Raw genomic sequence first — 25,942 nt, forward strand, 5'->3', positions numbered from 1 at the left:
TATCATGGAACACCCTTTCAACAGGAAGATCAATTTTATCTTCCAGTTCAGCTTTGAACATTCCTTCAGCAGGAAGATCGATTTCCTATTCCAGTTCATTCTGGAACACTCTTTCAGCAGGAAGATCGATTTCATATTCTAGTTCATCCTGGAACACTCCTTCAGCAGGAAGATCGATTCCATCTTCCAGTTCATCATGGAACTATCCTTCAGCAGGAAGAAGGATTTAATTTTCCAGATCATCCTGGAATACTCCTTCAGCAGGAAGATTGATTTTATCTTCTAGTACATCCTAGAACACTCCTTCAGTAGGCCCAGTTCATCATGGAACACTCCTTCAATAAGAAGATTGATTTTATCTTCCAGTTATACTTTGAACATTCCTTCAGCAGGAAGATCGATTTCATCTTCCAGTTCATCCAGGAACACTTCTTCAGCAGGAAGATTGATTTTATCTTCCAGTTCATCCTTGAACACTCCTTCATCAGGAAGATCGATATCATTTTTCGGTTCATCCTAGAATACTCCTTCAGCTGGAAGATCCATTTTATCTTCTAGTGCATCCTAGAGTACTCCTTCAGTAGGCCCAGTTACTCATGGAACACTCCTCCAACAGTAAGATCGATTTCATCTTCCAGTTCATCCCGGAACACTCCTTCATCAGGAAGATCGATTTTATCTTCCAGCTTATGCTGGAATACTCCTTTAGCAGAAAGATCGATTTCCTTTTACAGTTCATCTTGGAACACTCCTTCAGCAGGAAGATTGATTTCATCTTCCAGTTCATTCTGAAACACATCTTAAGCCGGAAGATCGAATTCATCTTTCAGTTCATCCTGGAACACTCTTTCAGCAGGAAGATCGATATAATCTTCCAGTTCGTCTTGAAACACTTCTTCAGCAGGAATATCGATTTCTTCTTTCAGTTTATCCTGGAACACTCCTCCAGCGGGAAGATATATTTCATCTTCCTGTTCATTGTGAAACACTTCTTCAGCAGGAAGATCGATTTATTCTTACTTTTCATCTTGGAACACTCCTTCAGCAAGAAGATCGATTTCATCTTCCAGTTCATTCTGAAACACTTCTTCAGCAGGAAGATTGATTTCATCTTCCAGTTCATTCTGGAACACTCCTTCAGCAAGGAATATCAATTTCATCTTCCAGTTAATTCTGAAACACTTCCTCAGCAGGAAGTTCGATTTTATCGTTCAGTTCATCCTGGAACACTCCTTCAGTAAGAAGATTGATATTATCTTATAGTTCACCTTGGAAAACCCTTTCAGCGGGTAGGTCAATTTCATCTTCCAGTTCGTTCTTGAACACTCTTTCAGCAGGGAGATTGATTTTTTCTTTTGGATCCTCGTGGAACACTCCTTCAGCAAGAATATCGATTTCATCTTCCAATTCTTCTTGGTACACTCCATCAACAAGAAGATCGATATCTTTTTTCAGTTCATTCATGAACACTCCTTCAGCAGCAAGATCGATTTCTTCTTTCAGTTCCTCTTGGAACACTCCTTCACCAAGAAGATCGATTTTATCTTCTAGTTCATCTTGAAACACTCCTTCAGCAAGAAGATCAATTTCATCCTCCAGTTCATTCTTGAACACTCCTTCAGTAGGAAGATCGATTTATTCTTCCAGTTCTTCCTGGAAAACTCTTTCAGCAATAAGATCGATTTCATCTTCCAGTTCATGTTGGAACACTCCTTCAGCAAGAAGATCAATTCCATCTCTCTATTCATCATGGAGCAGTACTTCAGCTAGGACGTCGATTTCATCATCCAGTTCATCTTCCAGTTCATCCTTAAAAACTTTCAGCAGGAAGAATGATTTCATCTTCCAGTTTATCATGGAACACTCCTTTATCAGGTAGACCGATTCATCTTCCAGTTCGTCTTGGAACATTCCTTCAGCAGGAAGATCAATTTCATCTTTCAGTTAATCCTGGATCACTACTTCAGCAGTAGATTGATTTCATCTACCTGTTCATCCTGGAACACTCGTTCAGCAGGAAGATGGATCTCATCTTCCAGTTCATCCTGGAACACTCATTCAGCAGTAAGAACGATTTTATCTTCCAGTTCATTCTGGAACACTCTTTCAGCAGGATTATCAATTTCATCTTACAGTTCATCCTAAAACACTCCCTCATCAGGAAGATCGATTTCATATTTAACTTCTTCCTGGAACACTCCTTCATCAAGAAGATCGATGTCATATTTCAGTTCATCCTGGAACACTCCTTCATGAGTGAGATGAATATCATCTTTCAGTTCATCCTGGAAATCTACTTCAGCAGGAAGATCGATTCCATCATCCAGTTCATCCTGGAACACTTTTTCAGTGGGAAGATCGATTCCATTCTCCGTTCATCCTCAAACATTCCTTCAGCAGGAAGATCGATTTCATTTTCCAGTTTGTCCTGGAACACTTCGAGCAGGAAGATCGATTCCTTCCATTTCATCTTGGAACACTCCTTCTGCAAGAAGATTGATTTCATCTTCCAGTTCATCCAGGAACACTCATTCAGCAGGAAGATAAATTTCATATCCCCGTTCATTATGTATGGAACACTCCTTCAGCAGGAAGATCGATTTCATCTTCCAGTTTATCCTCTAACACTCTTTCAGTAGGAAGATCGATTTCATCTTCAGTTCATCCTGGAACACTCCATTCACAGTAAGATCGATTTCATTTTCCAGTTCATCTTGGAACACTTCTTTACCTGGAAGATTTATTTTCTATTTATGTTCTTCCTGGAACACTCCTTCAGCAGGAAGATCAATTTCATCTTCCAGTTCATCCCCTAACACTCCTTCAGTAGGAAGATAGATTTCATCTTCAGTTCATCCTGGAACACTCTTTTCACGGTAAGATTGATTTCATTTTCCAGTTCATCCTGGAACATGTCTTTATCAGGAAGATTGATTTCCTATTTATGTTCTTCCTGGATTACTCCTTCAGCAGGAAGATCGATTTCATCTTCTAGTTCATTTTGGAACACTCCTTACGGAGGAAGATCGGTTTCATCTTCCAGTTTATCCTGGAACAATCCTTCAGCAGAAAGATCAATTTCATCTTCCCAGTCATCCTAAAACACTCCTTCAGCAGGAAAATTGATTTCATATTCCAGTCCATCTTGGAACACTCCTTCAGCTGAAAGAACGATTTCATCTTCCAGTTCATCTTGGAACATTTCTTCAGTTTAGAAGGTCGATTTTATCTTCCTATTCATCCTGGAACACTCTTGCAGCAGGAAGATCGATTTCATCTTTCAGTTCATCCTGGAACACTCCTCTAGCAGGGAGATCAATTTCTTCTTGCAGTTCATCCTGGAAAACTCCTTCAGCAGAAAGATCGATTTAATCTTCCAGTTCGTCATGGAACTCCTGGTGCAGAGAGATCGATTTCATCTTCCATTTCATCCTGGAACATTCCTTCAGCAAGAAGATCCATTTCATCTTCCAGTTTATCCTTGAACACTCCTTCAGCAGGAAGTTTTATTTCATCTTCCAGTACAGCATGGAACAGTCCCTCAGCATTTGGATCAATTTCATCTTCCATTTCATCCTGGAACACTCCTTCAGCAGGAAGATCGATTTCATTTTCCAGTTCATCCTGGAACACTCATTCAGTCAGCAGGAAAATTGATATCATCTTCCAGTTCATCCAGAAACAATCCTTCAGCTGGGAGACAGTTTTCATCGTCCAGTTTGTCCTGGATTATTCCTTCAGCAGGAAGATGTATTTCATATTCCAGTTCATCCTGGAACACTCCTTCAGCGGGAAAATCAATTTCATCATCCAGTTTTCTTGGAACACTCCTTAAGCAGGAAGATTGATTTTATCTTTCAGTTCATCCTGGAACACTCCGTTAGCAGGTTGATCCATTTCACATCCAGGTTATCCTTTTGCACTCCTTCAGCAGGAATATCGATTCAATTTTTCAGTTCTTCCTGGAACACTCGTTTAGCAGGAAGATTGATTTCATATTCCTATTCATTATGGTACTCTCCTTAAGTAGGAAGATCGATGTCACCTTCCAGTTCATCATGGAACACTCTTTCAGCAGGAACATTGATTTCATCTTCCAGTTCATCCTGGAATACTGCTCCAGCAGGAAGTTATTTCATCTTCCACTTCATCATTGAACACTCCTTCAGCAGTAAGATTGATTTCATCTTCCAGTTCATCCTGGATCGCTCCTAGGACAGGAAGATCGATTTTGGCTTTCAATTCATCCTGGAACACTCTTTCAGCATGAAGATCGATTTCATCTTCCAGGTCATCCTGGAAAACTCGTTCAGCAGGAAGATTGATTTCATCTTCCAGTTTTTAATGGAACATTTTTTCAGCAGGAAGATTGATATTATCCTCCAGTTTATCCTGGACCACTCCTTCAGCAGGAAGATCGGTTTCTTTTTCCAATTCATCCTGGAACACTTCTTCAGCAGGGATATTCCAGTGCTTGGCTTAATGCCTAAATACTATATTCAATTCAATTCATCAGGGATATTGATTTCATTTTCTAGTTCATCAGGGAACACTCGTTTAACAGGAAGATCGATTCCATATTTCAGTTCATCCCAGAAAATTCTCTCAACAGGAAGATCGATTTCATCTTCCTGTTGATCCTGGAGTTTTCCTTCAGCAGGAAGATCAATTTCATCTTCCCGTTCATCCTGGAGCACTCCTTCAGCAGATAGATCGATTTGATTTTCCAATTCATCCTGGAACACTCCTTCAGCAGGAAGATTGATTTCGTCTTCTAGTTCATCATGGAACACTCATTTAGAAGGATGATTAATTTCATCTTCCAGTTCATCCTTTAACACTTTCAGCAGGAAGATTGATTTTATCTTCCCGTTCATCCTTGGGCACTGCTTCAGGAAGAAGATCGATTTCATTTTTCAATTTATCCTGGAACTCTACTTCAACAGATAGATGGATTTCATCTTTCAGTTTGTTTTGAAACTGTCCTTCAGCTAAAAGATCCATTCCATCTTTCAGTTCATTTTGAATCTCTCCTTCAGCAGGAAGATCGATTTCAACTTCCAGTTCACCCTGGAAAAACTCCTTCAGCCTTAAGATCGATTTCATCTTCCAGTTCATCCTGAACATTCCTTCAGCAGGAAAATCAATTTCATCTTCCAGTTTATCCTCGAACACTCCTTCAGCAGAAAGATTTATTTTATCTTCCAGTTCATCCTGGAACACTCCTTCAGCAGGGAGATCGATTTCATCTTCCAGTTCATCTTTGAACATTCCTTCAGCAGTAAGTTCTATTTCATCTTTCAGTTCATCCGGGAACACTCCCTCAGCTGGAAGATCGATTTTATCTTCCAGTTTATCCTGGAAGACTCCTTCAGCAGGGAGATCCATTTCATTTTCTAGTTCATCCTGGAACTCTCCTTCAATAGGAAGATCGATTTATTTTCCAATTCATCCTGGAACACTCCTTCAGCAGGAAGATCGATTTCATCTTCCAGTTCATGATGGAACACTCCTTCAACTGGTAGATCGATTTCATCTTCCAGTTCTTTTTTGAACATTACTTCTGCAGTAAGATTGATTTCATCTCTCAGTTCATCCTGGAACACTCCTTCAGCACGAAGATTGATTTTATCTTCCAGTTCATCCTGGAACACTCCTTCTGCAGGAAGATTGATTTCCTTTTCCAGTTCATCCTGGAACACTCCTTCAGCAGGAAGATTTATTTAATTTTCCAGTTCATTTTGAAACACTTTTTAAACAGGAAGAATGATATTATTTTTCAGTTCATCCTGGAACACTCCTTCAGCTGGAAGATCGATATTATCTTCCAGTTTATTCTGAAACACTTCTTCAGCAGTAAGATCGATTTCGTCTTTCTGTTTTTTATGGAACACTCCTTCAGCAGGAAGATATATTTCATCTTCCAGTTCCCTCTTAACGAGAGAATGCCTTGACGCAGTCATGTGGTTTCTTCATATTGTTGACGAATTGTGACGGGCAAGAGGGCTCTCGAACTTGGGGAAATTTCTCCCCAAGTTATAATCTAATTTTCTCTCCCTTTACTCTATTCCTTCTGCTCAGTATTACTTCGATCTTCTCCTAATTTTACCAACTTCCTTTTGCCTTGCTCTCCTAACTCTATGAGTATTATTTCAATTAGTTTATATATATATATATATATATATATATATATATATATATATATATATATATATATGTAAATATATATATATATATATATATATATATATATATATATATATATATATTTACATATATATATAATGTATAAGTATATATATATTTATATTCATATATATACATACATATATATATATATATATATATATATATATATATATATATATATATATATATGTGTGCAGAATTATGCATATATATATATTATTTATTTTATGTTCATTTATTTATTTATTTATTTATGTTTATTATACTTAAATGGCGTAGACATTTCCACATACGTTATTACTGCCTCCTTAGATGAATGGGAGAAGGGATCACGTTTGGGAGGTATTTGCATTCAAAGCTATATATGAGAGTATTGGATGATCTCAGCCATCCCGAAGATAGTTTGGATCTTTTTGGCGGAACTACTCTCAAGGGTTGGGTCATCGGAATCCGGGGGGATCCAATCCTTGACGTGGGACTCGGCTTCTGGCCGGAAGCCCATCATCCAAGATATGGGGATGATGATTCCATATTTTCTTTGTCTCAGTTCTAACAGGTGGGTTTAGCTTACCTGTGCCTCTATATCTGTTTTGTTGCTATCCTTCGTGTAGGGTATCGTCTGGGAAGTATATTCTCATTGTGCCGATAGTGGAGAATGCAAATTTCCTTTCCAACATATGATACTTTCTTTCAATTCTCAAGTAGGTAAACCACCCCCCAAAAAAAGCCCCCAAAAAATAAAGAAAATCCCACCCTTGACTATGGACCTTTCAAACACTGGCTCCACATCCCCTGGATATGCTGAATCCCCCCGGCACTGTTGATGACCTCTGATATAGGGAAAATTCAGTTGATGACCTCGGAACGAGAAAGGACCATTATACTAATATTACAAAATCGAGTAATTTGGGTAACACAAGGAAACTTTGAATCCTTCACGTTACCCAAATTCCATTAGAGACAAACTACGATGATCTATATAAAGCATTTGAATGCTATGGATGTATAAAAGAAATAAGGATGAAACTTGAAGCTGAAAAATGGATGCATGGATATCTTACTGTAGTTATGACGAAGCATTTAGTGCACTAAATGCTTCGTCATTTAGTGCACTAAATCCTTAGTTTACTCCTCCATTTTGCAATGGAATTGTCAGGGTTTAAGGGCGAAATATGAGGAACTTAAGCTCCTAATTCATGAACATTCCTCCATAATATTATGTCTACAGGAAAGTAAGCCTGATGCTAACACTCCTAGTCCTCGAGAGTATGTTAGCTATAGAACACTATATAATCAACAAGCAGCAAGCCATGGTGGAAGTCTCGTGTACGTTCGTCGAGATGTTCCCCAAATACCTATTTTTATTCGTACACCCCTGCAGGGAGTGGCTGTACAAATTGATATAGGGGGAAAATATACAATATGCTCTCTGTACTTTCCTCCAAATGATAAGCAACTTTAATAATATTAGAATTAATAACTTGAATGTCGCGGCTGCTGTCTGCGATAAGGTACCAAAAGATTTGGATATGTATACGCCTGCCGATTGGTTGGAAAAAGACGCAGATTTAGTTATGCCCTCCTAGAGGAAGCCAAAACCACCGATGTGGCTTATAGCTGAATCAAAGGGTGTTACAGGGAATTATTTCAAAATATGCAAATTAATTCAGAAAAAAGTAGGAACTATTGCACCAGGCGATATATCTCGTTTTGGAAAAAATAGTTTCCTTATCCATGCCAAATCAAGTACACAGTCTGTAATACTGTCCAACATGAAAACAAGTAATGATGACATTAAGTTAGATGTCAAACCCCACCTAAATTTTAGCTACGGAAGGGGGTTAGTTTTTAACAGATCTGTATGAATTTACAGAGGAGGAGATACTGGCCATGTGCCCACTAAATGTATGGAAAGTTCACAAAGTCCTAGGTACATCAATGATAATCCTTACATTCCAGGAGACTGATGTACCATTCCATATTACTATTGAAAACGAAATAATTAAAGTATGACCATTAAAGCAGAAGCCACTGTAGTGTTTTAATTGTTTGAAATTTGGACACCCGTCCAAGGTTTGCAAAAATGAGAAAATATGTGGTATTTGCTCCAAATCTTACCATGGAGAATGTGCACTTGGAGAGAGGTGTTTAAATTGCAGTTTGAGTCATAAATCCACAGACAAGAGCTGTAAGTGGTATAAGTTGGAAGAAGCTGCCCTTAACAAATCTACTCTGGAACATATAAGTGTGGGACATGCCAAAAGACTATTAAATAAATCAAATAGCTATGCTAAGGCATTAAAATCAAACCCATCTAGTACTGCCAATAACTCTAGAAAAAGAAATATACCATCTGATAAAATGTCAAATGACGAGGTAGGCATATTACCTCCTGAGGCTTTACCACGGCGTATTAACACTAAGGCATTGCCCATATCTGTACAACCCTCGTCCCCCATTACAAAAACTAGTACAAACCTCTCACAGGCCATATCCTTGCTTGATTTGATGAAGATTCCACTTAGGACCAACTTACCTGATGCACCTGTAGTGGGAAAGGTGCAAAAACCTAGAATCCCACCATCTATTAATCGTAAAAGAGAGAGACCTCCATCTCTCTCTCCCCCCTCCATTAGAAACATTAAGGTTATGACATCAAATAAATTTGATGTTTTGTCTGTTGATGTTTCTAATGAACCAGAAGATAAACTGAATAAATCAGAAATTCAAGTTGAGGTCCACCATCCGCCTCAACAAATAGATCAAAAGGATGCAAAGAAAAACACAGACGTAAAACTCAACATAACAAGACCATCTCTGGAGAAACCTACAGGTAATGTTAGATTAAAAACTGCTAATGGGAAGACCTCATCCAAAATGTCTCCCAGAAGTAATCCTTAGTTTACTCCTCCATTTTGCAATGGAATTGTCAGGGTTTAAGGGCGAAATATGAGGAACTTGAGCTCCTAATTCATGAACATTCCTCCATAATATTATGTCTACAGGAAAGTAAGCCTGATGCTAACACTCCTAGTCCTCGAGAGTATGTTAGCTATAGAACACTATATAATCAACAAGCAGCAAGCCATGGTGGAAGTCTCGTGTACGTTCGTCGAGATGTTCCCCAAATACCTATTTTTATTCGTACACCCCTGCAGGCAGTGGCTGTACAAATTGATATAGGGGGAAAATATACAATATGCTCTCTGTACTTTCCTCCAAATGATATTTTATATGATGATTTAATAGAGGTCATTCAACAACTCCCTCAACCTTTTCTCTTACTGGGAGATATGAATGGTAGATATGAATGGGGTGATGTTTTGGCAAACACAAGGGGCAATATTATCTCATCAATTGTGGAGGATGAGGATGTGAGACTCCTTAATACAGGAGAGCCCACGCACTTCCATATTCTGACAGGTACCTTGTCATGCATTGATTTTTCAATTGCAACATCTAACTGCCTTCTTTTATTTTGATTGGAGGACATTAAATGATTGGCATACTAGTGATCATGCACCAATCATTATAAACACCAACAAGGGTCTGCCTTTACAAAGATCGCCACGATGGAATCTTGACAAGGCAGATTGGGTTAAATTTCGTGAGCCAAGTGAAATTGAGGGTAGTGGAGAACAGTTTGAAAGTATTGGTGATGCCATAGACCTACTAAATGGAACTCTCCATACGGCATGAATCAATTCGATTCACAAAACCACAGGACTATTCTAAAGACGTCCAGTCCCATGGTGGTCTTCAGAATTAACAGCCTTGCACAGAGCCACCAGAAAATCTCTGACTAGATTGCGTAGACGGCGTACGAATGAAAAGTTTGATAACATACAAAAAGTGTAGAGCACAGTTCTGTCGTGCCATGAAAGAAGCTAGACCCTAACCTTGGGTGGCTTTTGTTTCCTCCATTTAATAGTAAACACCACCATCTTCTGTATGGAGGAAAATAAAAAAAAATTGCAGGCAAATTTACTCCGAACCCACCACCATTGTTGAAAGTGAATGGTCAGTATGTGACTGAAGGAAATGAAGTTAGCAATGCCTTGGCTGACCATTTTTCAAATGTATCGTGAAAGAGTGTAGCAGCTCCTGGTCACCAGTATAGGAGCATTGAAGAAAAGAAAATTTTAAATTTTGCAACAGGAAGGGAAGAATCGTATAACTTTCCTTTTACTGAAAGAGAACTTGATTCCGCACTCGCTACTTGTAACGATACAGCCCCTGGACCCGATTGAATTCCATATGCAATGGTTAAACATGTACATTTTAATACAAAGTTATTTATTTTAAGCATTATTAGTAGAATATGGCATGATCATAGTTACCCAAGTGTTTGGGAACTAGCCATTATTTTAGCCTTTTTAAAACCCGGTAAGGACAAGTTTTTAGTAGCAAGCTATCGACCTATTGCATTGACTTCTTGTTTATGTAAAATAATGGAGAAGGTGGTCAATGCAAGATTGATGTGGTACCTTGAAAAGAAGAGTATTTTATCACCGATTCAGTGTGGATTCAGAAAAATGCACTCAACAACTGATGTGTTAATATGACTTGAGTCCTCTATTTGTGAAGCTTTTGCTTCCAAACAGCACCATGTGACAGTTTTTTGACCTTGAAAAGCCATATGATACCACATGGAATATGGTATACTTAAAACAATTCATGAATTAGGATTAAAAGGAGAACTACCCCTATTTATACTGTCATTTCTTTCGCATAGAGTTTTTCAAGTGAGAGTGGGGGAAACTCTATCAGAGAGTAAGTGTCAGGAAGAAGGAGTTCCTCAGTGGAGTGTGCTGAGTGTAACCCTGTTTGCACTAGCAATAAATGGGATATCCTCAGTCATTCCCCGAGATGTTCTCTCAACATTATTTGTGGATGATCTCTCAATATCATTTGCTGGAACTAGAATGGCAATGGTTGAGAGAAAAATACAACTCTCTATTGACAAAATTATTCAGTGGGCCAAAATAAATGGATTTAAGTTCTCAACAAGTAAAACTACTATTGTCCATTTTTGTCGTATCTGGGGAGTACATACGTACTCAGATATATACATTAAAGGTCAACGGATACCATGTTTAAGTGAAGCTAAATTTTTAGGTTTGATATCTGACTGTAGGCTTACATGGGTTTCTCACTTAAAAGCATTGAAAGCTAATGTGTCTTGAGGCTCTGAATATCTTAAAAGTATTGTCCCATACATCATGGATGGCAGACCACAATACTATTTAAAATTATACAAGGTCTTGATTTTTTCCAAAATTAGTTATGGATGTGAAATATAATCTTCAGCCACCCCAAGCCGTTTAAAAATATTTGATTCAATACATTATGCTGGTATTAGATTGTCTACCGGAGCATTTAGAACCTCACCTATCCCAAGTCTCCTTGTTGATGCTGGAGAGTTACCTCTAGACCTTTACCGTATGTCTTCCATTATTCGGTATTGGTTTAGATTGCAAAGACTCCTTAACTCTTTAGCCTTTCAGACTGCAAGCCTTGTAAGACACACATCATACTTTGAGTTGCACCCAAAATCTCCTCAACCTTATGGCTTTCGGGTGAAACGATTATGTGTCTGGATATAATTAGAAGTAAGGTACTTCCATTCAAAGCCTCCATGGAAATTACCAGAGACATCTTTTTGTAAATACTTCATTGGAGTTGAAAAGAATATGACTGACCTAGAAGCCAGGTCTCTTTTTATGGAACATGTTGAAGAACATAGAGGATCGACTTTTATATCTACCGATGGCTCCAAATCTGATGCTGGCATTGGATTTGGAGTACATAGTAATGATTTTAATTACAGAGGTGCACTTCCTCTGACAGCTTCCATATTTACTGCTGAACTGTATGGCATATTAACCGGTATTGAGAAAATAGCGTTGGAGAAGGACGGTAATTTTACAATTTTTAGTGATGCAAGGAGTGTCCTTCAAGCTTTAGAAGTTTTTAATTCTAGTAGCCCTCTAGTTTTAAAAATTTTAGAATGGCTTTTTATTATTGGACGGAGAGGTATAATGGTTATATTTTGTTAGGTTCCAGCACATGTAGGTGTGTCTGGAAATGAGAAGGCAGATTCACTGACAAAGAGTGCTGCATCTGAGTTGCTGCCAAGTAGGTATCCCATTCCGTGTAACGATTTCCTACCTAACATCAAGAAATTGCTTTGTAATAAATGGCAACAGCACTGGGATAGTCTAGATGGCAATAAAATGAGAGAAGTAACAAATGTCATATCTCCTGGGAGGTATAACATGATGCCCCGAAAATGGGAGAATTCTCTTTGTCGTCTCCGTATTGGTCACAAACGGTTGATACACAAGTTTCTGCTGAAGGGCCAGCACCAACCGTATTGTGACGATTGTTTACTACCTCTAACAGTGAGGCATTTGTTGACCGAATGCCCCTATTATAATAACTTGAGGAATAGATATTTGTTTGAGGCTCGAGATGAGGGTGGCAGGTTCATCCTAGCCAAGATTCTTGGACATGATGTGTCCTATGCAAGTGGCATTTTTAGATTTATTTCAGAAGCAGGTCTTTTGAAAACTATCTAACTTTTATAATGACATTCAACTTTTATGGTTTTAATTGAATATATATATATATATATATATATATATATATATATATATATATATATATATATATATATATATATATAAACTAAATGATATCGGCGTCAATAGCCTAAGATGTCAGGATACCTGAAAACTTTAAATCAATCAATCATCTTCCAGTTCATTCTGAAACACTTCTTCAGCAGGAAGATCGATTTATTCTTACAGTTCATCCTGGAACACTCCTTCAGCAGGAAGATCGTTTTCATCTTCCAGTTCATTCTGAAACACTTCTTCAGCAGGAAGATTGATTTCATCTCCCAGTTCATTCTGGAGCACTCCTTCTGCAAGATCAATTTCATCTTCCAGTTCATTTTGAAACACTTCCTCAGCAGGAAGATCAATTTCATCTTTCAGTTCATCCTGGAACACTCCTTCAGTAAGAAGATCGATATCATCTTCCATTTCATCTTGAAAAACCCCTTCTGTGGGAAGATCAATTTCATCTTCCAGTTCATTCTTGAACACTCCTTCAGCAGGAAGATTGATTTCTTCTTTCAGTTCATCCTGGAACACTCCTTCAGCAAGAAGATCGATTTCATTTTCCAGTTCATCTTGGAACACTCCTTCAGCAAGAAGATCAATTTCATCTTTCAGTTCATCCTGGAACACTCCTTCAGTTAGGACATCGATTTCATCTTTCAGTTCATCCTGGAACACTCCTTCAGTTAGGACATCGATTTCATCTTCCAGTTCATCCTGAAAAACTCCTTCAGCAGAAAGATCGATTTTATCTTCCAGTTTATCATGGAACACTCCTTCAACAGGAAGATCGATTCATCTTCCAGTTCATATTATAACACTCCTTCAGCAGGAAGATCGATTTCATCTTTCAGTTCATTCTGGAAAACTCCTTCAGCAGGAATATCGATTTCATCTTCCAGTTCATCCTAGAACACTCCCTCAGCAAGAAGATCGATTTCATCTTCTAGTTCCTCCTTGAACACTCCTTCAGCAGGAAGATTGATTGCATCTTCCAGTTCATCCTGGAACACTCCTTCAGCAAGTATATCGATATCATATTTCAGTTCATCCTGGAACACTCTTTCCCTCAGGGAGATCAATATCATCTTCCAGTTCATCCTGGAACACTCCTTCAGCAGGAAGATCGATTTTTTCTTCCAGTTCATCCTGGAACACTTCTTCAGCAGGAAGAACGATTTCATCTTTCAGTTCATCCTGGAACACTCCTTCAGCAGGAAAATTGATTTCATCTTCCAGTTTATCTGCTAACACTCCTTCAGTAGGAAGATTGATTTCATCTTCAGTTCATCCTGGAACACTCCTTCCGCAGTAAGATCTATTTCATCTTCCAGTTCATCTTGGAACACTCCTTCATCAGGTAGATTGATTTCCTATTTTTGTTTTTCCTGGAACACCCCTTCAGCAGGAAGATAGATTTCATCTTCCAGTTCATTCTGGAACACTCCCTCAGCAGGAAGATCGATTTCATCTTCCAGTTCATCCTGGAACACTCCTTCAGCAGGGAGATCGATTTCATCTTCTAGTTCATCCTGGAACACTCCTTTAGCAGGAAGATCAATTTCATCTTCCTGTTCATCTTGGAACATTTCTTCAGTAGGAAGATCGATTTTATCTTCCTGTTCATCCTGGAACACTCCCTCAACAGGAAGATTGATTTTATCTTCCAGTTCATCTTGGAACATTCCTTCAGCGGGAAGATTGATTTCATCCTCCGTTGATCCTTGAACACTCCTTCAGCAGGAAGATCAATTTCATATTTCAGTTCATCCTGGAACACTTCTTCAGCAGGAAGATCGATTTCATTTTCCAGTTTGTCTTGGAACACACTTCCAACAGGAAGATCTATTTCTTATTTCATTTCTTCTTGGGACACTCCTTCACCAATAATATCAATTTCATCTTCCAGTTCCTCCAGGAACACTCATTCAGCAGGACGATAGATTTCATATTCCCGTTCATTATGGAACATATTTTAGCAGGAAGATCAATTTCATCTTTCAATTCCTCCTGGAACACTCTTTCAGCAGGAAGATTGATTTCATCTTCCAGTTTATCCTCTAACACTCCATCAGTAGGAAGATTGATTTCATCTTCAGTTCATCCCGGAACACTCCTTCCGCAGTAAGATCGATTTCATCTTCCAGTTCATCTTAGAACACTCCTTCATCAGGTAGATTGATTTCCTATTTTTGTTCTTCCTGGAACACTCCTTCAGCAGGAAGATCGATTTCATCTTTCAGTTCATTCTGGAACACTCCTTCAGCAGGAAGATCGATTTCATCTTCCAGTTCACCCTGCAACATTCCTTCAGCAGAAAGATCGATATCATATTCTAGTTCATCCTGGAACAATTTTTCAGCAGGAAGATCGATTTCATCTTCCTGTTCATCCTGGAACACTCCTTCTGCAGGAAGATCGGTTTCATCTTCCAGTTCATCTTGGAAAATTCCTTCAGTAGGAAGATCGATTTTATCTTCCTGTTAATTCTGGAACACTCCTTCAGTAGGAAGATCGATATCATCTTTCAGTTCATCTTGGAACACTGCTTCAGCAGGGAAATCAATTTCATCTTTCATTTTATCCTGGAACACTCCTTCAGCATGAGGATCTATTTAATTTTCCAGTTTATCTTTTAATACTCCATAAGCTGGAAGATTGAATTCATCTCCCAGTTCTTCTTTGAACACTCCTTCAGTAGTAATATCGATATCATCATCCAGTTCATCTCGGAACACTCCTTCAGCATGAAGATCGATTTCATCTTTCAGTTCATCCTGGAATACTTCTAGCAGAGAGATTAATTTCTTCCTCCAGTTCATCCTGGAAAACTCATTCAGCAGAAAGATCGATTTCATTTTCCAGTTTATCAAGGAACAATCCTGCAGCACAGAGATCGATTTCATCTTCCATTTTATTCTGAAACACACTTTCAGCAGAAAGATCGATTTCATCTTCCAGTTCATCCAGGAACGCTCATTCAGCAGGATAATTGATTTCATCTACCAGTTCATCCTGGAACACTCTTTAGCAGGAAGATCAATTTCATCTTCCAGTTTATCTTGGAACATTCCTTCAGTAGGAAGATCGATTTTTTCTTCCTGTTCATCCTGGAACACTCCCTCAGCAGGAAGATCGATTTTATCTTCCGGTTCATCTTGGAACATTCCTTCAGCGGGAAGATCGATTTCATCCTCCATTCATCCTCGAACACTCCTAAAGCAGGAAGATCAATTTCATATTTCAGTTCATCCTGAAACACTTCTTCAGCAGGAAGATCGATTTCATTTTCCAGTTTGTCCTGGAACACTCTTCCAACAGGAAGATCGATTTCTTTTTTCATTTCTTCATGGGACACTCCTTCACCAGGAATATCAATTTCATCTTCCAGTTCATCCAGGAACACTCATTCAGCAGGACGATAGATTTCATATTCCCGTTCATAATGGAACACTCCTTTAGCAGGAAGATCAATTTCATCTTTCAATTCCTCCTGGAACACTCTCTCAGCAGGAAGATTGATTTCATCTTCCAGTTTATCCTCTAACACTCCTTCAGTAGGAAGATTGATTTCATCTTCAGTTCTTCCTGGAACACACTTTCCGCAGTAAGATCGATTTCATCTTCCAGTTCATCTTAGAACACTTCTTCATCAGGTAAATCGATTTCCTATTTTTGTTCTTCCTGGAACACTCCTTCAGCAGGAAGATCGATTTCATCTTCCAGTTCATTCTGGAACACTCCTTCAGCAGGAAGATCGATTTCATCTTCCAGTTCACCCTGCAACATTCCTTTATCAGAAAGATTGGTTTCATCTTCTAGTTCATCCTGGAACACTCCTTCTGCAGGAAGATCGGTTTCATTTTCCTGTTCATCTTGGAAAATTCCTTCAGTAGGAAGATCGATTTTATCTTCCTGTTAATTCTGGAACACTCCTTCAGTAGGAAGATCGATATCATCTTTCAGTTCATCTTGGAACACTGCTTCAGCAGGGAAATCAATTTCATCTTTCATTTCATCCTGGAACACTCCTTCAGCATGAAGATCTATTTAATTTTCCAGTTTATCTTGTAATACTCCATAAGCTGGAAGATTGAATTCATCTCCCAGTTCATCTTTGAACACTCCTTCAGTAGTAATATCGATATCATCTTCCTGTTCATCTCTGAACACTCCTTCAGCAGGAAGATCAATTTCATCTTTTAGTTCATCCTGGAACACTTCTAGCAGAGAGAAAAATATCTTCCTTCAGTTCATCCTGGAAAACGCATTCAGCAGAAAGATCGATTTCATCTTCCAGTTTATCAAGGAACAATCCTGCAGCAGAGAGATCGATTTCATCTTCCATTTTATTCTGGAACACTCTTTTAGCAGAAAGATCGATTTCATCTTCCAGTTCATCCTGGAACACTACTCCAGCAGGAAGATATTTCATCTTCCAGTTCATCATTGAACACTCCTTCAGCAAGAAGATCAATTGCATCATCCAGTTCATCGTGGAGCAGTCCCTCAGCATTTGGATCGATATCATATTCCAGTTCATCCTGAAAATCCTGGAACACTCCTTTATCAGGAAGATCGATTTCATCTTCCAGTTCATCCTGGAAAACTCCTTCAGCAGGAAGATTGATTTTATCTTCTAGTTTATCCTGGAACACTCCTTCAGCAGGAAGATTGATATCATCTTCCAGTTCATCGTGGAACACTCCTTCGGCTGGAAGATCTATTTAATCTTTGCGTTCATAATGGAACAGTCCCTCAGCATTTGGATCGATTTCAACTTCCAGTTCATCCTGGAACGCTTCTAGAGCAGGAAGATCAATTTCATCTTCCTGTTCATCCTAGAACACTTTTTCATCAGGAAGATCGATTTCATCTTCCACTTTAGCCTGGAAAACTCCTTCAGCATGAAGATCTATTTCATCATCCAGTTTATCCCGGAACACTCCTTCAGCAGGAAGACTGATATCATCTTCCAGTTCATCCTGGAACACTTTTTCAGCAGGAAGATCGATTTCATCTTCCAGTTCATTCTGGAATACGCTTTCAGCAGGAATATTGATTTCATCTTCTTGTTCATCATGGAACACTCCTTCAGCAGGAAGATAAATTTCATCTTTCCATTCATCCTGGAAAATTCCTTCAACAGGAAGATCGATATCATCTTCCAATTCGTCCTGGAACACACCTTCAGCAGGAAGATCGATTTCGTCTTCTTGTTCACCATGGAACACTCCTTCAGCAGGAAGATCAATTTCATCTTCCCGTTCATCCTGGAAAATTCCTTCAGAAAGAAGATCGATTTCATCTTCCAATTCATCCTGGAACACTCATTCAGCAGGAAGATCAATTTCGTCTTTCAGTTCATCCTCGAACACTCCTCTAGCAAGAAGATGGATTTCATCTTCCAGTTCATCCTTGAACACTCCTTCAGCAGGAACATTGATTTCATCTTCCCGTCCAGCCCGGAGCACTCCTTCAGCAGGTAGATCGATTTCATTTTCTAATTCATCATGGAACACTCCTTCAGCAGGAAGATCAATTCCATATTCTAGTTCATCCTGGAACACTCCTTTAGCAAGAGGATTGATTTCATATTTTAGTTCATTGTGGAACCCTCCTTCAGCAGGAAGATCGATTTCATCTTCCAGTTTATCCTGAAGCACTACGTCATTAGGAAGATCGATTTCATCTTTCAGTTCATGATGGAACCCTACTTCAGCAGGTAGATGGATGTCATCTTCCAGTTTATTTTGAAACTCTCCTTCAGCAGGACGATTGATTTCATCTTCCAGTTTATTCTAAAACTGTCCTTCAGCAGGAAGATCGATTTCATCTTTCTGTTCATCTTTGAACACCTTTTCAGCAGGAAGATCGATCTAATCTTCCATTTCATCCTGAAACACTACTTTAGCAAGTAGATCGATTTTTTTTTCTAGTTCATCTTTGAACTCTACTTCAGCAAGTAGATGGATATCATCTTCCAGTTCATTCTGAAACTCCCCTTCAGCAGGAAGATCGATTTAATCTTCCAAATGATCCTGGAAAACTCCTTTAGCAGGAAGATCAATTTTATCTTCCAGTTCATCCTGGAACACTCCTTCAAAAGGAAGATCGATTTTATCTTTCAGTTCATCCTAGAACACTCCTTCAGCAGGAAGATAGACTTCTTCTTCCTTTCATCCGGGAAAACTACTTTAGCAGAAAGATTGATTTCATCTTCCATTTCATCATGGGACACACCTTCAGTAGGGATATCGATTTTATCTCCTAGTTCATCCTGGAACACTACTTCAACAGGAAGATCGATTTCATCTCCCAGTTCATCTTGGAACTCTTCTTCACCAGGAAAATCGATTTCATCTTCCAGTTCATCCTGGAACACTCTTTCAGCAGGAAGATCGATTTCTTATTCCAGTTCATCCTGGAAAAGTACTTCAGTAGAAAGATTGATTTCATCTTCCAGTTAATCATGGATTACACCTTTAGGAGGGAGATCGATTTTATCCCCTAGTTCATCCTGGAACACTCCTTCACCGGGAAGATTGATTTCCTTTTACAGTTCATCCTGGAACACTTCTTCACCAGGAAGGTCGATTTCATCTTCCAGTTCCTCCTGAAACAATTCTTCAGCATCAAGAACGATTTCATCTTTCAGTTCATCCTGGAATATTCTTTCAACTGGAAGATCGATATCATCTTCTAATTCATCTTTGAAAATTCCTTCAGCAAGAAGATCGATTTCATCTTCCAGTTCATCATGGAATACTCCTTCAGCAGGAAGATCTATTTCATCTTCCACTTCATCCTGAAAACACTACTTCAACAGGAAGATCAATTTCATCTTCTAGTTTATATCTGAACATTGCTTCAACAGGAAGATGATTTCATCCTCCAGTTGATCTTGGAACACTCCTTCAGCAGGAAGATCGATTTCATCTTCCAGTTAATTCAGGAATACTCCTTCAGCAAGAAGATGTATTTCATCTTTTAGTTGATCTTTGAACATTCCTTCTGCAGGAAGAACGATTTCATCTTTTAGTTCAATTTTGAACATTCCTTCAGCAGGAAGAACAATTTCATCTTCAGGTTCCTCATGGAACACTCCTTCAGCAGTAGGATCGATTTCATCTTCCAAGTCATCCCGGAATAATCCTTCAGCAGGAAGATCGATTTCATCTTTCAGTTCATCTTTGAACATTCTTTCAGTAGGAAGATCGATTTCATCTTTCAGTTCATCCTGTAACACTACCTCAGCGGGAAGATCGATATCATCCTCCAGTTCATCATGGAACACTCCCTCAGCAGGAAGATCGATTTCATCTTTCAGTTCATCCTGTAACACTCCTTCAGCGGGAAGATCGATACCATCTTCCAGTTCATCATGGAACACTCCTTCAGCGGGAAGATTGATATCATCTTCCAGTTCATCTTTGAACATTCCTCCAGCAGGAAGATCGATTTCATCCTTTAGTTCAGCTTTGAACATTCCTTCAGCATGAAGAACGATTTTATCTTTCCGTTCATCATGGAACACTCTTTCAGCAGGAAGATAGCTTTCACCTTCCTGTTCATCCTGGAACACTCCTTCAGCAGGAAGATCGATTTCATCCTGGATTACTCCTTCAGCAGGAAGATTGATTTCATCTCCTAGTTCATCCTGGATCATTCCTTCAGCAGGAAGATCGATTTTATCCTCAAGTTCCTCCTGGATCACTCATTCAGCAGGAAGATCGATTTCATCATCTAGTTCATTCTGGATCACTCCTTCAACAAGAAGTTTGATTTCATCTTCCAGTTCATCCTGGAACACTCCTTCAGCATGAAGATAGCTTTCACCTTCCTGTTCAACCTGGAACACTCCTTCAGCAGGAAGATCGATTTCGTCATCCAGTTCATCCTTGGACGATCGTTCAGCAGGAAGAGCCATTTTTCTTCCAGTTCATCCTGGAACACTCGTTCAGCAGGAAGGAAGATTGATATCATATTCCAGTTCATCCTGGAATACTCCTTCAGCAGGAAGGTCGATTTCATCTTCCAGTTCATCCTGGAACACTTCTTAAGCAGGAAGACCATTTTCGTCTTCCTGTTCATCCATGAACACTCCTTTAGCAGGAAGATTGATTAATTTTTCAGTTCCTCCTGTAACACTCCTTCAGCAGAAAGATAAATATTATCTTCCAGTTCATCCTGGAACACTTCTTAAGCAGCAAGATCATTTACATCTTCCATTTCATCCTGGAACACTCCTTCAGCGGGATGCTTTATATAATTTTTCAGTTCATCCTGTAACACTCCTTCAGTAGAAAGATAGATTTCATCTTTCAGTTCAACCTGGAACACTCCATCAGCAGGAAGATCTATTTACGATGGGTCTTGAATCTGTTTATCATCTGTTCAAAAATGGTGTTGTGTGAAGTACTTATTTTTTATGTTATTACGGGCCATATTTATATGTACTCATTTTTTTTTTTTTGTACGTTATGAAGTACATATATCCAAATCAATCTTTGAACAATTGTGTTTATATGAATATGAACGTTTATTTCTTTTCATTTTATATCCATTCCAAAAATTTATATTTTCTCTTTATTTAAACCCCTTTGTGTACAATTTCCTGATATCTGAATATCGCTTGACATTTCATTAAATTGTTGGATAATTAGCGTCATTCAATTTGCATCCTTGAGTGACACATGATATTCTTTGGAATTCCAATTCCCATGAATTTCCTTTATATTTTCAAAGCTCAAAATATTGGAACCCACTTCTTTGTATCCATCCCCTACTTCATAAACTCGTAGCCAACATCGAGCTACTTCGTACCCTCTCCTTGCTGTCAATAGAGGAAAGATTTCTTTTCTATTTTCCACTAAGGAAGAGATGTTGAAAAATGACTTTTATTTTTAGGAAACATTATTAAAAGATTACTGTATTCGCTTCGGGCTTATGCTTTGTGGGTTGTTAGAGTTATTCATTTTGGCGTGTGATTAAACTTTTTGAATAATTGATAGTTGATAGAAATTAGGCAAATTATAATTAACTAAGTTTTTAGAAAAATTGAAGATGACTTTAAAGCCCCGTTAATTGTCATAGTTATTATTTTTGGAATATAAATAAAGTTTAAAAAAAAATTATAGTGGACAAATTTTATGTAAAATGAAAACAATTAAGTATAGAAAATTATAGATGATTTTTTTATGTAGCATACAGCTTGAAGAACAAATTATATTGAATAATGCCATAGTATTGTATAAGTTTTCATTTTGGAAAGCGAATATAATTTTGGATAAAATGTAAAGTAGTGTGCGCGATGCGGCGCCAGTCTGTAAAAAGAAAGGAAAAATAGAAATGATGTCCTCCGCTTTAAAAAAGAATTCGTATATGGTATGTGGGGTTTGTAAAAGAATATGTTTTATAGAAACTACATGTTTCACAATTGTATGCCGAATTAAGATTATACAATGTGAATATGTCTTCTGTCAAAAAATAATGAAATTTATATTCTCTTAAAACTTTTCCTCGCAATCTCTCGAGTTTAAAGAGATTATATGCTTCGCAGTTTCTCAGTGTTAAAGGAAAATTGTATTTTGTGATATGCTGTATCATGACGATAAAGAAGAAAGTAAAGTATGAATTGTATTCATTTGTAGGTTGTATACGTCACACAATTTTATTTTTTAAATCTTTGTACCCCAAGACATCGGGAAGGGAGGGAATTTGGCATTGCGTATATTTTCCAGATTTTCCTTTATGAAAATTATTAAATTAATTTATTTTTCATATTTTCTAATATATATTTACTAAACATACTTTGTTTTTTCATTATTTGATATTGTTTCTTTTCGTTTTTCGCTACTCAAATCTAATTCTATTATGTTTTCGTAAGTCGATTATAATTCAGTTTCCTTCATTAAATGAATGGTGTAATTATTCGAAATTTTTCCCATTTATATAATTGATAACTTTTAGCTCATTTTAATACTGTGATAATTTTTGTTTGTTTCAAATGTTCAGTTGATCTAAATTTGTCTTTAGTATTTTTCTTAATTTGATCAAAATTTGCCTGCTGCATTCCCTTACAATGTGTGCCGAACATTAATGGAATTATGAAGAATGGACACTCCTTGCAATACGAAAATTACTATCCAATAGGAAATGGTAAAAACACATAAGACATTACTTTCAACTCATAAAAATATTTAGTCTTTGAGAAAAGTAAACCAAATCTATACCTAAACTAAGTGCTGCATATTACGAAAAGTTACTAAGAGTTCGGGAAAGATTACTTTTAAGAAAATTTGCATCTTTACAAAAACAAATTGCTAAGGCAATTTTGACATTTGAGTAAATCTTATGAAAAACTGAATGAACTTCATATGGCACGGTATAGCATGTAACCCCTACCCCGCAAAAATAAAGTGAAATTCTAAATATTCATAGTGTGGGGTCGGTGTTTTCCAGTTTTGAAGTCTTGTGTACGCCCTATTGGTTCGATGAGAATGGCGCATTCGAGTTTATTATTCCACAATTTGTTGTTTGAAAAGTTCTTTGTTTTTTTAGGGTTTATTTTCAGTCACGTTTTATGTAATTTTGTTTCTCATTGTATTTCCGTTTCCTTCCTTTTTTATATCTGTTTGATTGTTTATTTATTAGTATTCTTTGTTCTTGTGTAAGTTCTTTCCAGCCTGTTCCGTTATAATGAAACTTTTGTATTTATTTTTCTCCTTTTCTTTTATTTATATTTTATGTTTTTGATCCTAACTTTTGGTGAGATTAGCTTCTATCTGTACAACTTTTATTTTTTTTTTTTTTATACAGTATATCAAAGATGGTATTGGCAATATTTTTTGTCGTTGAAATATCCGGATATTCTTTAAAATTGACTACAATTATTTTCCTTTTCAGAAAGTAATTACTCAAATTTGTTTCCTGTTTTCCATTTTAGTTGAAATATATTTTTGTCACTAAAGCATCTAAAAGTACGAACATTTCATTTCACCCTTCCATAAAGACAACAACTGAACATATCATGGATCTCTATCCCTGCTGATTTTTTTCTAATCTTCTTTTTTTTTTCTTTTTTGCACAGCTTGGCGTCTGGAGCGTGGAGAGCCCTGCGGTATGTTTGCATTTTTATCCAGCTATTTTTAAACGATCGTTGAAATGCCGTAGGGAAATGTTGACGTCGAGACAATCGCTTTCTTTCTTATGAATGCACGGAGAGAGAGAGAGAGAGAGAGAGGAGAGAGAGAGAGAGAGAGAGAGAGAGAGAGAGAGAGAGAGAGAGAGAGATTACATTTTTTATATATGACAAGAAAATTTCCATTGTAAAACGCATCTTGAATATATTTGTTTAACATATGTTTGTAAGCAGCTTATATATTTGCAGCAAGCCTACGTATTTATATGGTTATATTGTTTTAATACAATATGACATATGCATTTGTTTTACATTTATCAGTGCTTTCATTATAACTTGTCTTCAAATAATTTCATACATTATCAAAAGCTACCCTATGGCTTATGACGATAATTATTAGGAGAATTGTTCAAAATACTAAAATCACTTTTTGCTGTAATAGGGATATTTTGTATACTTTGGGTGATTTTGTGGGATAAAGAAAATTGTGATAGTAATAATGAAAAAAACAGTAATGATTATCAAGAAATAAATTACCAAATGCCGATATATTTACAATAGGGAGACGAAATAATTTACAATTAGTCTCTTGATCATTAAGTTCAAACCCTTCTAACCAAATAGATGAACATATAATAAGAGGCTTTCGTAACTTTGGTAGCTTTGTTTATAGGGAAAAGGAGGACAAGGTTTGAAAATATATATGAAAGTCTTTACTACACAGTATTCTAGAAGTTTTATTTCAGCTATGGCTAGATTGGGGAATGATCTTCCTAATCAGGCCGTTAAATCGGTGGAACTTCAAACGTTCAAACTTGCACCGAATGTTTTTATATTGAACAGTCTGACATGAGTCTTTCTTTATAATTTATATATGAAAGATCTATTTTGATGTTGTTACTGATCTTAAAATATTATTTTTAAATTTTTTCATTAATTCTCTTGTAGTTGATTTATATCCTTATTTCCTTTCCTTACTGGGCTATTTTTCCTCATCGGAGCCCTTGAGCTTATAGCATCTAGCTTTTTCCAACTAGGGTTGTTGCTTAGCTAGTAATAATAATATGAATTATCCTGTTCCCCCTCTCTATCACAACACAAGATTTATACCGCTCAAAGAAATCAGTGGAAACTGTGGGAATTTATTCACTAAAGGCGCTCGCTCTTAAACGTTCCCTTACAACGTTTACTTTACGTGACTTGCATTTTCATCGTCCGATTTGGATCGGGTCAATAAGTCCCGCAGGGTATTAGCATTGTTATGAAGGAAGGGGCAACCTATACAGTTTTGTTTATTTCTCTTAATTGAAATGGGATTGGTTATTTCAACTGCAATGGTATTAGATTCATCTTGATAAGAGGTAATGTAAAAGGGATATCTATAACAATAAATGTTTGTGTTTCTATATATATATATATATATATATATATATATATATATATATATATATATATATATGTGTGTGTGTGTGTGTCTGTGTGTATATATATATTTATTTATTTATTTATATGCATATCTTTTTGTAAAAATTAATGTAATTTGATTTGTTAAAATACAGATATAGATAACATGTTTCTATAATTAATTCTGTACATGAACCACGTTTTATGGATAAGTATAATATATATTTTAGACTGTATGAGTATATGTATTAACGATCGAAATGGAGGCATTTCACTTATTTTTATACTGATTGCAATTCAAATAATTTTTTTTCCTCGTGTTCTTTGCTTTCATATCTACGCAATCTATCTTGACGGGTTATAGGGGTGAATTGTGTATTGGACTATTGAGTGAAGTGATTCGGTTTTCCCGAATGTAGTCTGATATTTAAATCACGAGAGGGTCGTAACTCGTAGAGATTGATCTGCCAATTGGCCTGAAATATATTCGTATTTGCTTTGACGTTTACCACCAGTTGGTTCACATTTGTAAGGTAATTTGCTCGATTGATTTTAAATGTTAGGTTTTAGATATTGATGG

General features: G+C 37.3%; 1 long non-coding RNA gene across 1 annotated transcript in view; it reads left to right on the top strand.

Moving 5' to 3' along the window:
* LOC137658250 (uncharacterized) overlaps positions 1 to 25,942 on the top strand; it is a 510,017-nt gene that overhangs the window by 47,462 nt on the left and 436,613 nt on the right. The window contains exon 2 of the long non-coding RNA XR_011047298.1: positions 23,908 to 23,937. This is a non-coding gene — a long non-coding RNA (uncharacterized lncRNA). The remainder of the gene's footprint in view (positions 1 to 23,907; positions 23,938 to 25,942) is intronic.

The sequence above is a fragment of the Palaemon carinicauda genome, chromosome 19, assembly GCF_036898095.1.
Source record: "Palaemon carinicauda isolate YSFRI2023 chromosome 19, ASM3689809v2, whole genome shotgun sequence".
NCBI lineage: Eukaryota > Metazoa > Arthropoda > Malacostraca > Decapoda > Palaemonidae > Palaemon > Palaemon carinicauda.